This window comes from Lemur catta, chromosome 3 (genome assembly GCF_020740605.2).
Source record: "Lemur catta isolate mLemCat1 chromosome 3, mLemCat1.pri, whole genome shotgun sequence".
In the NCBI taxonomy this organism is placed as follows: Eukaryota; Metazoa; Chordata; class Mammalia; order Primates; family Lemuridae; genus Lemur; species Lemur catta.
In genome coordinates, this window is record NC_059130.1 from 78,462,472 (window position 1) to 78,479,262 (window position 16,791).

Genomic DNA, 16,791 nt, shown 5'->3' on the forward strand with positions numbered 1-16,791 from the left:
CAAATACTCAAAGCCATCATTTCACTTTACAGATGAAAAAACTGAGGTGTGAAGAAGTTACATAATTTGTTCAAGGTTAGACAGCTGGTTATTGTTGGAGATGGGTTTTGAACTCAGGTCTACCTCTAGAACTCAAGCTCTGAGTCACTATGGCATTCTCTTTTCTACAAATTTGGTATCATTGGCCAGGTGGGTGGCTCACACCTGTAATCCTAGCACTTCAGGAGGCCAAGGAGGGAGGATTGCTTGAGGCCAGGAGTTCAAAACCAGCCTGAGCAAGAGTGAGATCCTGTCCCTACAAAAAACTAGAAAAATTAGCCGGGTGTGGTGACGCCTGCCTGTAGTCCCAGGTACTTGGGAGGCTGAGGCAGGAGGATTGCTTGAGCCCAGGAATTTGAGGTTGCAGTGAACCCACTGCACTCTAGCCAGGGCAACAGAGTGAGACTTTGTCTCAAAAAGAAAGAAAGAAAAAAAATAATCGGTATCATAGCATACATTTGGCTTTGTTATGCTTTCTTGTCCTCTTACTGTTATACCACGAGCTGTTCCAGTCCTTAAACAATCATCTTTACCTAGTGACTTAGATCAGGTTCCTAGGATGCAGCCTCTGAGGTGGATATTTGCGTGTAGGCAGTTTACCAGGGAGTGAGAGAAGCATGTCTGGCAGAGGGAGAAGTTAAACTGCAACAGAGGCCCCAGCCAACAACTCCCACCAGAGCTCGGCCGCTGGAATGTGCAACTCTGAAGAGTTGTCCCATCTTGAGGCAAGAAGCCGAGATCTTCATGCCCAGCATCCACCAGGGGGCAAGACCTTGGGTAGGATGGCGCTCTTCCGCTGAGCTCAGTTTCTGGAGAGGGACTCAGTAGCTGGTAGCATGCTTGCCACTAAAAGGGGAAATCTAGACAGTGCACCCCAGTATCCACTACAGCCAGGCATTGTTGGAGAGGGGAGAATATTCCTAGGAAGATAGGGAAATCATTTGTATTCTCCTGTTTCTCCTCACTATATGCCATCTACACAGAGGATAGAAACATTTTTCCCAATGACCATCTTAAACATTTCTTCTTCCCAGAAACTTAGGATGTGACTTCCTATTTCATACCACAAAGACAGTAGTATGGTAGAGTAAGAGTTACCCACATGTCTCTCCAATTCCATCCCTCGTACCCATCACTGTCCCTGTATCAGGATTGGCAAGAGCTGGTCTGAGCCCTCATCAGTCGCTTGTTCACATCTTGCTCTGGGACTGTGTTTTGTGGAGATTTCTAGGGTGGTAGGGCAGATAGAAACATGGTGTGTCTTGAAATCAAACACACCTAGCTAGGGCTTCTCAGGCTCAATTGACTTTGACAATCAGTGTCACTTTCTGAGCCTCAGTCTCCTCTTACTATGGTATGAGAATCATCTGACATACCCTGTGTGAAACTCCTGGTATGTAGTTGGCTCTTAGAGTTAGCTTTCTTCACTTTCCTTGTCTTCCCAATCGCACTATAAACTCTTTGAGGAAAAAGGATATATTTCCTACCATTCCAGCGCTCAGAATGGGAGCTCAACAAATTCGGCTCAGTAAAGAGAAAACAGAATGAGAGTTTAAGCAAGTCATTTACGGTCCCACGGCAGGCCATAGACGTAGCTCTTTCATGGAAGGAAGCAGTAAGTTGTACAGAGCCACAGAGCGTGGGTTTCTAGCTTGGTCTCAACACTTACTATCTATGTGATCTTGGTAAAGTTATTTAATTCCTCCAGGGCTCTATTTTCCTCATTTATAAAATGGGAGTAATGGTACTATCCATCTGTATTAGTGTTCTAGAGCTGTTGTCACAAAGTATCACAAACTGAGTGGCTTAAACAACAGAAATGTATTGTCTCACAGTTCTGGAGGCTGGAAGTCCAAAATCCAGATGTGGACAGTGTCGGTTCCTTCTATAAGTTGTGAGAGAAAAATCTGTTCCATGCCTCTCTTAGCTATCAGTGGTTTGCTGGCGCTCTTTGGCATTCCTTGGCTTCTGCCACATCACCCAGATTTCTGCATTCATCTCCACACAGTATTGTCCCTGTAAGAGTGTCTGTGTCATGTAAGGACATTAGGGACCCATCCTACCTCAGTATGGTTTCATCGTAACAAATTCCATCTGCAACAACCCCATTTCCAAATAAGGTCACACTCAGAAGTACTAGGGGTTAGGGCTTCAATGTATGAATTTTGGGAGGAACACAATTCAACCCATTATACCACCCATAGGGTTATACGGAATAGTAAATGTAAAATGCTATAAATAAAATACACAAAAGGCATCTGGTCCATTGTAAATACTCGATGCACATTAACTACTGTTATCATTATTCTTACTCATCAAACCTATAATGGGTGCCTTGTCTGTGCCAAGCAGTGTGCTGGGTGGTAGCAACTCTAAGATGAATCAGACATGGTCCCTGACTCAAAGGATGTCCAGTCTAAATGGAATCACGGGCATAAATGAAGAATAACAATGCTGAGGGTATTTACAGCTAGGTCAGTGTTCCCAGCTCACTAAGCCAATTTGTACATCTAATGGCATCTGGGGTCAAAGTAAATATCTTGGATGCCACCAGACAATGAAGAAAGTTCATTGTTCAGAGAAAAGTTTTCCTTTTTTCCTGGCTTTTTTATATCTTTGGAGAAAAAAATTTCAAGTGTCACGGTCAAACACTACTCTGATTTCTTGTGCAAAGTTTAAGGTGACCTTTACCCTTCCTAATATATCATTTTGATGAAGCCAAAATTTTCTGAGATTCTCAAGACTGGCAGAAAAATAACTTGAGAAACTGGTCCCAAATTGGTAACTGAAGATAAGTTGGAGGGCAGTTCCTTCCTCAAGTGTTGCCGTATATCTTACTTCATTGCATGTTGATAGTGTATTAAAATTGAAATAAAAATAAAATATTATCTGTGCCATTAAACCTGACCAATTCTCACTTCACTAATCTCCAAACCCTGATTCTTGCTAAAAGATGGACCGCCTTAACCCACTCTTGGCAAAGATGTACAGCGAAAGAGAGTCCTGAGAGGTGGAACCTTCATCTTTTTGAAAAAAATATCCTGTCATCATTCAATATTTATGGAGCACGCACACTGTGTGAAGCACTGTATCACAGGATGTCCTTTGCTGCCAGGAAGACATTGGCGACAGGGGAAACATGAAATAGACTGGGGGCTTCATGAGGACAGAGTTTTTGGGGGGGCGGCTCAGGCAGGACCCTGGTAGTGGTGCTGCTAACATATCCAGCAGGTCTCCCCTGGGAAGCACAGCCCCCAACCACAGACTTCCCGTCTGTGACCGTCCAGCCCCAGGCACCAGAGTGCCCCACGGGAGAGGGTCCAAAGGTGAGGTGGGGTTCTCGGTGGGGGAAGAGGGACAGGATGTAGGAGTGAACCTGGGTGGGGCGGAGAAGAGTGCCACCCCTAGATTGTGCAGAGTGTGCCATGGAGGGCGAGGGGGGCTGTGGTCCGGCTAGTGCTCTGCTCACCGTGCCGGCCCTGTGGGTGCCTCCTGCTCCTGCTAAGAGCAAGAAGGTGCCATTTGCATATTTGTACAAAGCACCTTATGGGCTGATGATGCCCTAGGATAGAGAAGTGTCTTAGTTCCTGCTATTATAAAAGAATAACTTAGACTGGGTACTTAATAAAGAACAGAAGTTTATTTCTCACAGTTCTGGAGGCCAGGATGTCCAAGATCAAGGCGCTGGCAGATGTCTGGTGAGGGCCGCTCTCTGCTTACAAGGTGGAGCCTTGTTGCTGTGTCCTCACACGGCACAAGGGATGGAAGGGGACCGATGCTCTCTGAAGCCTCTTTTATAAGGGCGTTAATCCCATTCACGAGGGCAGAGCCTTCATGACCTAATCATCTCCCAAAGGCCCCACCTTCTAATACCATCACCTTGGGGGTTACGTTTCAACATATGAATTTGGGGGGACACATATGTTCAAACCATAGCAAGGAGTAAGCTGTGACCTGGAACCAAAAAGCCTACGTTTCAGGCTTAATTCTTCTACTCACCCACATGTTTCCCAGTCATGTAACTTCTCTGAGCCTCAGTTTCCTCCTCTGTAAAATGGGATAGTAAAGTCTGCCTTACCTGCCCCACAGGGTTGAAGTGAAGGTCAGTATATCAAATTAGATGAGCAGCAAACCTCTCTGTAGTCTCTGAGGATCATGGTTCTGACCTCTCTTCCCCGCAGTTTCCCCACCCGTCGCTGCCGGGCGCGCTGTCCCCTGCACAGTGACGTCCTCCATCCTTTCCAGCTCGCCTGGGCCCCAGCTCACACCTTGTGTTGGGCAGTGACTTCCCCCAGATGTCCACCTGGCATCTCAGTGGCTGGATACCCCATTTTGCAAGTTAACTGTGCACTATTCTTTGATTAGTCTGGCAGTTCGTGCTGGAAACCCAGGGCGGGGCGCTCAGGACCCACCGAACTGAGCCCAGGCTGCCCCTGCCCTGCAGCCCAGCGGGTCCCCTGCTCCATCCCCGCGACTGCCCGAGTGAGGACGGGAGAACAGCAGCTCCCGCCACGGCGGGCTGCCCATGTCGGTCCTGGGGGCACGTCTGCTGGGAGCTCTTGACCTTTCTGCGCCCAGGGAGGTTCTGATGAGGTGTGACTCGATGACAACAACCTTGATGATCACTGCGGCCGGTGGTGGGAGGCACAGAGGAGGGCCGGGGGCTGCACAGAGAGCGGAGGAGAAGCTCCCCGGCCAGAGAAGACCAGGAGGCAGGGCGCACGCGGAAGCAACAGCGCGTGCAGAGACGCAGAGCAGGAAAGGAGGTGGCACGTGCGGGGAATGCTGCGGCTGGGTGGCAGTGCTGGGGACGAGGCTGTGGGGGTTGGAGCCGGCCTGGAATGCCGTGTGAAGAGCCTGAACTCCATTCTGCAGGGACTGAGGAGCCAGCTCGGGTTTCTTCTAGAAGAAAAAAGACACGACCAGAGTTCGGTTGCTCGAAGACCATCTGGTTGGCAGTGTGGAGGGTGAAATCAGGGCGCGGGGGCAGGGAGAGTCGGACACAGACACAGTCAGGGGAGCTGTCCCCACGGTTCAGTTAAGCGATGCTGGGAGTTAGCCACAGCAGGGGACGGCAAGGAGGACAGTGAAGGGGGTGTCGCCCAGGAATGGTCCAGGTCGTGGTGGAAAATGTGGGCTCTCGGGCCTGGCTGCCTGGGTCTGAGTCCTGGCTTCATTGTTCACCGGCCTGTGACTTACCTTCTCTGTGCCTCAGTTTCTCCACACACATGGGGAGGTTTATACGCCACCTCATATGGTTGTTGAAAGTCTTCAGGATAGGCACGCACTCAAGTACTTTTTAGCTCTTATTAGAAGACAAAATGGACAGAATGTGGTGCCTGGTTAGAAGTGGGGAGGGAGAGGCTCCCCCGGGCTTCCACTACTGTTGCTGCTGCTAATCATCTTCCCCCTCCTTCAGCGCCTGGGAGGATGCAGCCTGCTTAACTCTGGATTCAGATTCCCCTACTGTCTCTCTGGCCTTGGGCAAGTGTTTTAATCTCCCATCTTGGTGTCCACCTCTGTAAAATGGGATAATACTAATACCTACCTCCCAAGGTTGTCTGAGGATTAAATGAGATGATTCATGTAATAACCAGCACAGTGTGAGTGTTCAATAGGATAATTCTTGCTGGTATTATTACTCATCAAAGTTGGAGCGACAGGAGGAGAAGCAGTATTGGTGGCAAAGGAGAGAAATACAGTTTGGCATAGATTGTGCAGGGGGCAGCTAGAACTAGGGAGGGGAACTCGGAGAGATGGGAGAGGGAGCTCCTATATAAGGAGCACTAAAAACATTAGGCCTCCAATGAAGGTCGGATCAACTTCCCTCTTGAAGCTTGAGCAACACATTTAGGAGAAAGAAAAATTAACAGGGAAAGGAGATTCAGTGAAGTTACTTGATTCTGGCATAGCTAGATTGAAATAGAAATCAAAATATTGATATGTATATTAAAATATAAATCGTAGCTGAATAAAAACATAAACTTTAAACATTTGGGGTGGAACTTTTTCTAAAATATGTTAAACTCTTCCCTGCTACTTGATATTTGGCACATTTATTCCCTTATTGTTTCAACATGTGTTCATTGAAGGCTTACTATTTGCCCTGTGCCAGCTCACTGGGGCTACAGAGGAGAGTAGGTAAAGCCCCAGCCTTATTAGAAGCTGCCTTCTCATTTTTCAGTGTCATAAACTTTGGATAGGAAGCATGCTTATATTTAAACTTTTGGGTACTTATTCGATTATTTATTTAAATCCAGATTCTAAAGTAGGATTCCTTCCCGAAAGAGGAGATACTTTAAAAAGTCTTTGTTGCAGGTTGCCAAGGAGACTTTAATTTTTCTAATTATATAACATACAGAAAACTACAGAGAATACCCAGGTGCCTACCATTCAGACTGAACAAATCCTAACATTTAGGCATGTTTTTAAGCTACTTTTTTATAGTAAAAAAATTGTTTTTGATATAAAGCTATAAAGCTAATTCAGTATTGTTCTCCTCCCCTTGAGTAAGATAAGGAGTTAGCATGCTTTAACAAATCATTGGCCTTCTCCCCCTTTTAAAATTATTTTTATCACGTAGTGATTTCATTTCACTTTTTACCTAATGTAGGCTTCTGAAAAGTAACTTAATTAAATCTACAATTTGCCTGCTCACCATTGTTTCTTGTAACCACTTTTCTTTGGATTCACTTTTCAGTGGGCGTATGGATGGTAAACTTTCTTAAAATTTTGTGACTAAAATGTCATTATGTCACACTCATTCTTGAATGATGGTTTAGCTGGCTATAAGATTCTAGGTACACTTTTTTTCCCCCCACCCTTCAGTGCTTTCAAGTCATTATTTCATTGTGTGGACACAAAAAAATCTGCTGTCATGCTAACGGTCATTGTTTGGAAGATAATCAGTCTCTTCTCTCTGGTTAACCTATAAAGTTCCATTTCATGATTTGCAAACATTATGACACAGACATCGTGGAATTGCCAAGAGAATTAAATGAGACAATGGATCCAAAATACTTTGTAAACGTTGTGACAATGTGCAAATGGCAGCTAATTTGGAATTTAGGGTTATTTGTGAGAAACACTGACCTTTGATAAAAGTGCTTCAGAGAGGACAACCAGGTATTTCTCACCAAGGAATAATTTATTAGTTAAATGAATGATTGATTAGGTTTGGGGGCCTATAAAATGTACCAATCAATGTGAGGCTGATCCAAATATGGCAATTTGGGGGTATTTTCTACCTGCCCACCCCCACACAATGTTCTAGGTGCCCCAGAAATGGATTCTGTCCTGTTGAGAATTTCCCTTCAGATACGATGCTCCACCTTCTCAGTCACACCCTTGTCCCCCACCCCAGTCAAGATTTGGAGTCTCCTCTGGTAAATATCCCTCCATTCAACCCAGCCCTAAGGCCTCCTGTCTCAGCCCTACCCAGTTCTTCTGAGGAACAGAGCTTTAACAGAGAAAATATGTCAGTAATTTAGGGAAGGAAGAACAAAAATACATTAATGAACTCGTAAAAGGTGTAGGCTGATTCAAAAGATAAAAATTCAGAATGAGAACAAAATACATACTCTCTCCTCTCCCTCCCCGCACACCCATGAACAATGTTTATAAATCAAGCTTTCACCTAACACAGCCATAGCCGACTTCCTAAAGGAACATATCAAATTACATAAAAGGTCAGTGAATGTAAAATACTATACTGACTGTTATGGAATCATTTTTAATCTTCTTCATCACCTAAAACATTGAAGAAAAAATATATATTTAAATAAAGTGGAGTAACTAATGAGAGTTTTTGGGTTATACTGCTGAAGTCAGGAGTTTTTTTTTTTTATCCTAAATACTTGACACTTGCTAGAAATTCCATCCAATTATCCAAGACATTTAGGGAATGAACATCCGTCCTGAATTTTTTATGGACAGCCAGCTTTAGGAGGGAGAGAAAAATGAAACAAAATGTGAAATTATTTGTACAGGTGTGCTGGTCAATAAGAAAGAGAGAATGAGAGAGAGAGAGAGAGAGAGAGAAAGGAAGGGAAGGAAAACAGGATGACTTTTTTCTTTTTACTACTCCTGCTTGACTTCCTCGTCTCATCTGTTCTTTTATAAGTTGTCACACCCAGTCAAGGCAGACACAGGTTGTCTAATCTGAGGCTACAGAAGAGACTTAAGTAGATGTGACCCTCACAGCCAGATGTGCCAAGTCCAGGAAACGGGACAAGATGAAAGATGTAGGTTTTTATTATTTATTTTTTGAAAAGCAGTGAGGGAGAAACATGTGGGGAAGATCAGGTATACTTTTAAGAAATGAAAAGTCCAATTTGGTTAGGCAGCAGTAGCAGCAGGGATGAATGAGCCGGACGGGTGAGGAAGTCCTCAGAAACAGAAGGGCCTGGACGTCAGCTCAGCCACCTGCTTGCAGCCGCCTGCCGCGCACATAAATATTTGAGCAGGGGAAATGGGCTGCTCTGCCTTCTGGGGATGGCCCTCTCCTCCCCGCCTAATCTCACCGGAGTGGGATGGAGAATGAGAAACAGCTGGCAGTCCGGCCTCGGTGGGCGATGGAGCACTGTGAGCATGAGGTGCCCCACGGTCTGCTCCCCAAAAGGTGCCACCCCTCCTCTTCCCTATCTTTTTTCTCCCTCTCCCAACTTCCCTTTCTCCTTCACCTGTTCTTCTTTTCTCTGCCGTCTCCTTCTTTCCCTGGCACCTCATCCCTCGGTCATTTTTTTTCTTTCCCTTGATCCGGGTTGCCCCTGGGTTTTTCCTTACGTCTGGCAACCTCATGGATGGTCGTGGGGGCTCTATCCCGGAGCTTGACTAGGGCGAGAAAAGCGCCTCTTCTTTCAGAGCTTTAAGTCCAGGGGGCCCCAGAGGCTCGACCTGACTCCTACGTTAGAGCCGAAACTCTATGAAGGCAGGGATCTCGTCTGTTCGTTCATCACCATGTCCCCAGCTCCTAGAACTGTGCGGGACACACGGCAGGCTGTCACTATGAATTTACAGAGTGAAGGAAGAAAGGAGAGAGTTCTCCCAGTCCTTTCCTAAGCCATGCTGGACTTATCTTTGAGCCTTTCCCATCAGTGTCTCCCCAATTCTTCCTTCTCCTCCAGGTCTCCGTCCAAGGCTGCCTCCACTAGGAAGCCTCCCCGACTGCAGACACCCCCATAACATCCCACACACGTCTCCGACACACTCTTCCACACCGCATCATGCTGTTATCCGTGGTCATGGCAGGCTTCTCTTCACCCCCTACTGCGTTCTGAAACTCCCTTGGGCAGAGGGAGATTTCTAGGTTGTTTTCTAGATTGCCGTGAGTACTCAATAAATGTTTATTGAATAATTGGAGTCTTGTGACAGTTGGATGATATTTGATATCTTATGCCACATCTGTAGCCTCACTTTCTCCCTACTCAGATTCCACCCATCCTTGTGACCCAGATGATGAAGATTTCTCTGACACAGCCCAGCACCATTTTCATCTATCTACTCAGCAAAGACAAAAAAGAATGAAAATTTTAAAAGCCTATTTTTAGTGCGGATACCGATGGGAGCAAATATTGGTAAAACCTTTTTGGAGGCCAATTTGGTGAAGTCTATCAAAAACCTGAAAATGTACATAACTTTTGACCCAGCAACTCCACTTCTAAGAATTTATTCTATAAAAGTAATTTCAAATGTGCCCAGAGATTTATTCAATAAGGTATTTGCCACAGTTGATGTTTACAATGTTAAGAAATTGGAAATCCACAATAAGCACTTAGTTGCATTGAATACAGGTAAAAACCCATAATGTAACGCTTAAAAAATGAAGTTAATGTAATTATTGACCTGACGAGATGTAAGTTGTTGTTGAATGAATCAGCATGTATAATAGGATCCCATTTCTATTAAAAAAATTAAAAATTGCATTTGCTTAGAAAAAATCTGGAAAGGTATATAACCAAGTAATAAGTGAGTTTCTCAGAGTGATGGGAACATAATTGATTTTTGTGCTTTTTTTCTTATCTGTATTTTCCCACTTGATTTTTTTTTCAAGGAATTGTGATGAGTAATTTCAAGGAACAGGAATTACTCATGAAATGATTTTTTTAAGTCATAAGAAGTTGTCTGAGTGCCTTGCTCTTCTTTGACTCTAAAACTAAACTATTTAAAGTCAAATAGACTTGAGAAAATAAAAATTCCCACATGGAGTAAGGGCATTTTAGATCTGAGATGCTCCAGGGAGAGCCTTTATCTGCCTAAGCCTCTGTCGCCTTGTGTGCGTCTGATTTCCCAGTGCTCTGAGAAACTGTGACAGAGAATCATTACCCTTGAAATGGGTTTGCGTAATATAAAACATCAGGGTCTCCTCTCCACTTAGTGAGTGCGTTAACATTTGTGGGAGTTCCTATGCACGCTCTGGGGGAGAGTCCTGTGACATGGTGCCTGCGTTGTATTGAACTCAATCACTTGTAGAAAATGTGTAATGTAATAGGGATATTACACAGGGTGATATTATGGAAAACCCTAATTGGTACCAAAGTAATTCTTACAAGACTGGACTATAAAACCTTCAGTGCCGTTCGAACTAATCACCCCTGTGGCATTCGGAGCAAATGCAGGTTAATGGTGATGATCTTAATTTTTTTATTAATTAAATTAAGTGTATAATCGGACAGTATAAGCCCATTGTCGGCGTTCATCATGCCGATAATAAATGGCTTGAGTATTCAGCACCTTTGACTTCACCAGAGCCCTGAACTCTTCCATCCACCATTAATGATATAAGAGATCTCCAAGGGGCTCCTCACTGCCCAGAAACAACAAGTAATGAAGCTGGATGCCAGAGACTGGGGTGAACAAACAGCAGGGTGGCTTCATGGGCCCTGGAGGAGCCCCCAAACTCAGAGGCTGCAGTCACTCAGCCCTCTTGGGTTCCTCTTTAGCAAATGATTTCTCATAATATTAATACTTAATGGTAGAAAGGAGAAAGAACTCAGAAAAATCAATGTGAAAATGTAAGATGCGAATATAAAAATATAAGAATATGTCTTATATAAATATATTTTATATGAAAGTATAAGATGTGAAAATATAAATGAATGTGAAAATAGAAAATAAGTGTTCAAATATAATTAAACATTTAATTAATCAAGATGCCAGATGAGTTTAGGGCAGGAAGTGGGCCTTAGTAGTCACTGTTTCCCCCACACCTTGCCCCAGGGCTGTCATATGGTCAACTCTAAAATATTTATTTTACCAAGCTATCACATTTTTAGTCTTGCTTTTCTCAAAGTGTGTTCCCTAGAAGACTAAACCTACCAGGTACATTTTAACTCAGAACCTGTGGACCAATAACTTTGAGAAACCCTGCCTTTTACCCTTTCCTCTAGGAGATTTATAATATATATTTAGCATTTTGAAGTCAATGATAAGTCCTTTGGAGAAGAATTTTTTTTTTTTTTGAGACAGGGTCTTACTCTGTTGTCCTGGCTAGAGTGCAGTGACGACATCATAGCTCACTATAACCTCCATCTCCTAGGCTCAAATGATCCTCCTTCCTCAGCCTCCCAAGTAGCTGGGACTACAGCCATATGCCACCACACCCAGCTAATTTTTCTGTTTTTTGTACAGACAGGATCTCACTCTTTGCTCAGGCTGGTCTCGAACTCCTGGCCTCAATCAACCCTCCCACCTCGGCCTCCCAGAGTGCTAGGATTACAGGCATGAGCCACCACACCTGGCCAGAAATACTTTAAAATTGTCTAACCTAACGTGGTCTAAACCAATTGTCTAACCAAACTTATTTGATCACAGAACTCTATTAGCATCCCACAGAGCACAGTTCAGCAATAGACTGCCTTAGATATTGCTGGCATGCTTATGGCCCCAGGGATCAGATAAAAAGATTAAGGTGGAAATAACAATTTCCTGATTCTCCTTAAATCCTGGCATAATAGAGATGAAAATCTCCCTTGATTGTGACTAAATCCCTAATAAAAATATAGAATTATAGGATTTTGTACTTGGAGGGGACCTTGGACATCATATATCTTAACCCCCAGCTCATGGCAGGAATCCACTTTACAGTGTCCATGATAGATACGCTGCCATCTCTGCTTGGACACCTCCAATGGCAGGGAGCTCTCAATTGAGTTATGATCAAATTTCTTCTGTGGAGGCAAAATCTGCTTTTCTGAGGTTCTAGGTCTCATGTTAGAGCAGCAGAACAATCCACTCTCTCGTATGTTTGTATCCCAGTTCTCATGCCCTCAGTTCATGTATCGGCAATTTTCAGTCTCTACACTTCAAAGTATAATCAGAATAAATAAGGAAAATGGCTCTTGAATGACTAAGAGAGAAGGGAAAGGAGAATAATTTTATTAGTTGAGTTATAGAAACAAACTAATAGAAATCTCTTGGCTGCAATTCCAAAATTCATTAAGTTAAGGTGTTTTTCATAACTTTGGTGTAAACTCATTTGGTGACGAGACATGACTCAAATTGATGTGAAGCTATTTATAGTCTTTATTGTACTTAGTGTGAGTATGCATACATTGGATTAAAGAAATACTAATGCGTTTGATTACAGAAATAGGAATGTGTTTTCTCAGACTCCACCTGGAATATTACACAACATACAGTATATGTGCTATATGATCCTTCCAAAATCAGTTGAAGGGTTTTGGACAAGAAGCTGTGACGATATTCTTTGCTTCGTACCTTCCGTGTGCTCAACATTTGACCTGTATTAGTTTCTTTACTCCTTATGACTCTGTGAGGCAAAGTACATTTATCCCCTATTTCACAGATGAGGAAAGTCATCTAGTTTTGCAGACATTTTTCTTTTCTTATTGCCTGTTTGATATTTGCAAAGAAAGCTGACTCTCTTTGAATTAGTAATGCACTAACTGACAGCAAAACAATTAAGTCACAGGTTCCAATTGGGATGTTGGTCAACACCAGAAAAATCCTTGCCAGAAAGGTGAGACTGTGAGTTCTGCCATGCGGAGGAGCCCTCAGAGGACTCGCTCCTGGGCCTCCATCAGAGAGATACGCAGCAGATTCACAACGTCATAGCTCCCAACCCCTCCTTTCCCACCTAAGCCCTCAGAAACTCTGAGGGCACTGGGAGAGACATAGATGCCTTTTGCAGAGAAAAGTATTATTCTTTGTTGAATTAAATTATGTCAAGGCCTGGATCTAGTCTCTGGGGTAGAAATTTCTTACTGCCTGCTTCATCCTCCCCTACCCCCCATCAGGCCACTTATGATGAGATTTGAGGATTGGCCATCTCCAAATCTACCCCATTGATTCTTTCACTATGCTTGAAATTCCCATATGAGTATTTATCCTTTGTAAGAGTCAACCTACTAAGCTGTTATAAACTTAATTCAAATAATCAAATGCACTAGTCAGTCATTTAGCCAAGCCCAGAGGGAACTGGCCACAGAACAGACCAGGTCTGATGGGGCTGAAAGGGAAGAAGCCTGCGGAAGCTCTGAAGCGTGGACACTTCCCGAGAAGATCTACGTAGTGTGTCACAGTGGGGATGCCCAGGGTCCGGATCAGTGGCATTGAGTGCTGGCAGAAAGAGGCACTAAAAGGGGAGGAGAACAGGGCAGAGCGTCTCCAGAATTCAGCCTGTTTCCGTAAGGACTGCGCCTGTGCTGCGGACCCTCTTAAAATAGTTGAATCACACCATTTTAGACCATTTACCAGATAACGTCATTTACCAGTTGGAGTCCAGGGGCTGGGACGGATGCCCAAGTTACAGGACCAGGGGAACAAGGAAAGGGAGCAGGTAATAAATAGTATGTCTTAGGAACCGCCAACTGCAGCTCACGCCAGTGTCCCCTTTGCTATGTTCCACCCGTGCTCCTGTACATGCTGTCCCCTTAGCCAAGAAAACTCTTTCCCAGTCCTCCACTTCTCTCCCACTCTCTGCTAAGGGACCTCAGACTCATCCCTGCCCTTAGCCTAAATGTCACTTCTCAGAGAGGCTGGCCCCATCCATACCTACCCCTCCACTCTAAATCATATTCCACTTATTCCATCTTTTTCCGTTGTTCTGTTGTTATTTTTTCCTTCAGAGCACTCATCACAATTGGAAGTACATATTTATTTCTTTATTAGTTTAATGTATGGATATTCCCCTAGATTATAAATTTTATGAGTGCCCCCTAAGAGCAGGCTCTTAACAAATATCTGTTTGATGAATCATTGCCAGGTTTCAGAAGTGGTAGCTCTTTTAATCTTCATAATAACCCTCTGAACTAGGTTCCACAGATGAAATTAAGGAGGCTTGCAACTGCAGGGGACTCATGCTTATACCACGGAATTGTGCAGTGCATACCCTGCACAGTTGTGTGTAGCAACCCTGCTCAGAAACTCCTTGCTCCAAACCATTTAGAAATGGTATTATCTCCAAAGGAAGAGTGTCTCTCTGCTCCTCTTCCCACCTTTGTGACCACCGGGGCTGGAGGAGTTAATAACGAACAGAAAGTCCAATTAGCTTCGCCCATCATATTAGTCCTGGAGCTAAATCCTGGTTCCTTGCAAGCCCCAGGAAAAGACTCTTCTGTTTATATATCATGTTAATAATTAATTGGTTGGTTAATCAATTAGCTAGTTCCTAACTAGTTCCTGTAAGGTTGTCCTGTCCTCTTTTGTCCCCTCTGTCCTAGTCAGGGTCATTGGGCCTGTGCTGACACATGCATTACGTTGATATTAATGACTCTGAATGGACAACCATTTGGAAATACGTACACAATAAATGCTTTTTTAATGCCTTGAAATTATAGGAGGAAGCTGATCATTTTGTACCTGTTAAGAATAGTTTAAGGCCGGGCGCGGTGGCTCACGCCTGTAATCCTAGCTCTGGGAGGCCGAGGCGGGTGGATTGCTCGAGGTCAGGAGTTCGAGACCAGCCTGAGCAAGAGTGAGACCCCCCGTCTCTACTAAAAACAGAAAGAAATTATCTGGCCAACTAAAAATATATATACAAAAAATTAGCCGGGCATGGTGGCTCATGCCTGTAGTCCCAGCTACCCGGGAGGCTGAGGCAGTAGGATCGCTTAAGCCCAGGAGTCTGAGGTTGCTGTGAGCCAGGCTGATGCCACGGCACTCACTCTAGCCCGGGCAACAGAGCGAGACTCTGTCTCAAAAAAAAAAAAAAAAAAAAAAAAAAAGAATAGTTTAAGTACTGAGTAAAGCAGGTTGAGCATTGATTGAAAATGTACAGCAAGGCCTGGTTGTACCAAGGTGGTATGTCAAAAGTCTGCCTTCAAGGAGCTCTCGGTCATGTGCCTCGACAGACAGACAAGGCAGGCTTCTCAGAAGAGGGTCGTGGGGACAGCAGGGGGAGGCCCTGGAAAAGCTCCCAGGCAGAGGGTGGAGCCTGTACAGGGTAGGGGCAGGTGGTTGTGATTTCAGAGATGGAATGGAAGCAGAAGACCAGGCTAGAGAAAAAACAGTGTTCCCTTTCACCTGGCTGCTTGCAGAAGGGCCTCCATGTGGTGACACTGCGGAGACACTTAGCACTGAGAACTTTCACCTGAGATTCGAACCAGCTTACTTTTCTTGCTGCTTTAGTTACACAGCCCTCAACTCTGGCCCTAATGTAACCAATTCCTTTGCAAGATGCAGGGCAGAGGCCAGTTTTCAAGAAATGCCAAATATTCCATTCCCATCAGGTTTTAAAACTGTCTTTTATACCCTAGTCATAAACAGCAGTTGGGTAGCTATTAATATGAGTCCTCACAGCTCAGACCAGGGGTTCCTATCCCTGGTTGCTCATTAGAACCACTTATGGTGCTTTTTAAAAACACACATGCCCAGTCTACTAAAGCTGAACTTAGGTATACCCTAAACTCAGCAATTCCACTTCTGTGTAAATACTCAACAGAAATGTAAAAATTCACCAAAAGGCTTGCCAAATTTCATGTTGGCACTATTTATAACAGCTCCACAAGGAACCACCCAAATGCCCAGTAGCAGCTGAATGAGTAAATAATTTGTGGGATATTCATACAGCAGAATAGTAAATAGCACTGAAAAGGAATGAGCTAAAGCTACACATGACATCATGGATGAATCTTAGAAACACAAAGTAGCACAAAATAAGCCAGATGCAAGGAAACACATACTGCATAATTCCTTTTTAGTTTTACACTAAAAATCAGAAAAATTAATCTACGTGTTAGAAGTCAGGATAGTGGCTACCCCCTGGAAGGGCAGTAACTAGCTGGGACCCTGCATGCTGGTGACATGAGTGTGTTCACTGTGTAAAAAGTCATCAAACAGTGATTGATGATTTGTACACTTCTCTGTGTAAGGTTATATTTCAGTAAAATATTTCTAAAAGCTACATCGGCCTAAATTTTAACCCCATGTATTCTGATTCAGTAGATCTGGGGTGAGGTCCAGTCACCTGTATTTCTAGAAGATTCTCACATGCTTCTAATGTCCATCCAGGTTCAGGAACCACTGACTAGGATTATCACTGGTTTAGGTTTCCCAAATTGAATCTCCCTGTTTGCATATTAGAAGAGTTTACTCATCGTTTTCCTTTTCTCTTCTTTTTTTCTTCTCAAAATAGGAGTAAAGTAGCCACTGCAATCACGTGCACCCAGGCATTTCCATGCCGCTGAAACGAATGGAGGTTGGAAAGGCATTGCTTGGGGGTCTCCGTGTCAGTACTTGATTAGCAGCAGTGTTTGTGATCTGGAACTTCAAGATTCCCTAACAGAATTAACC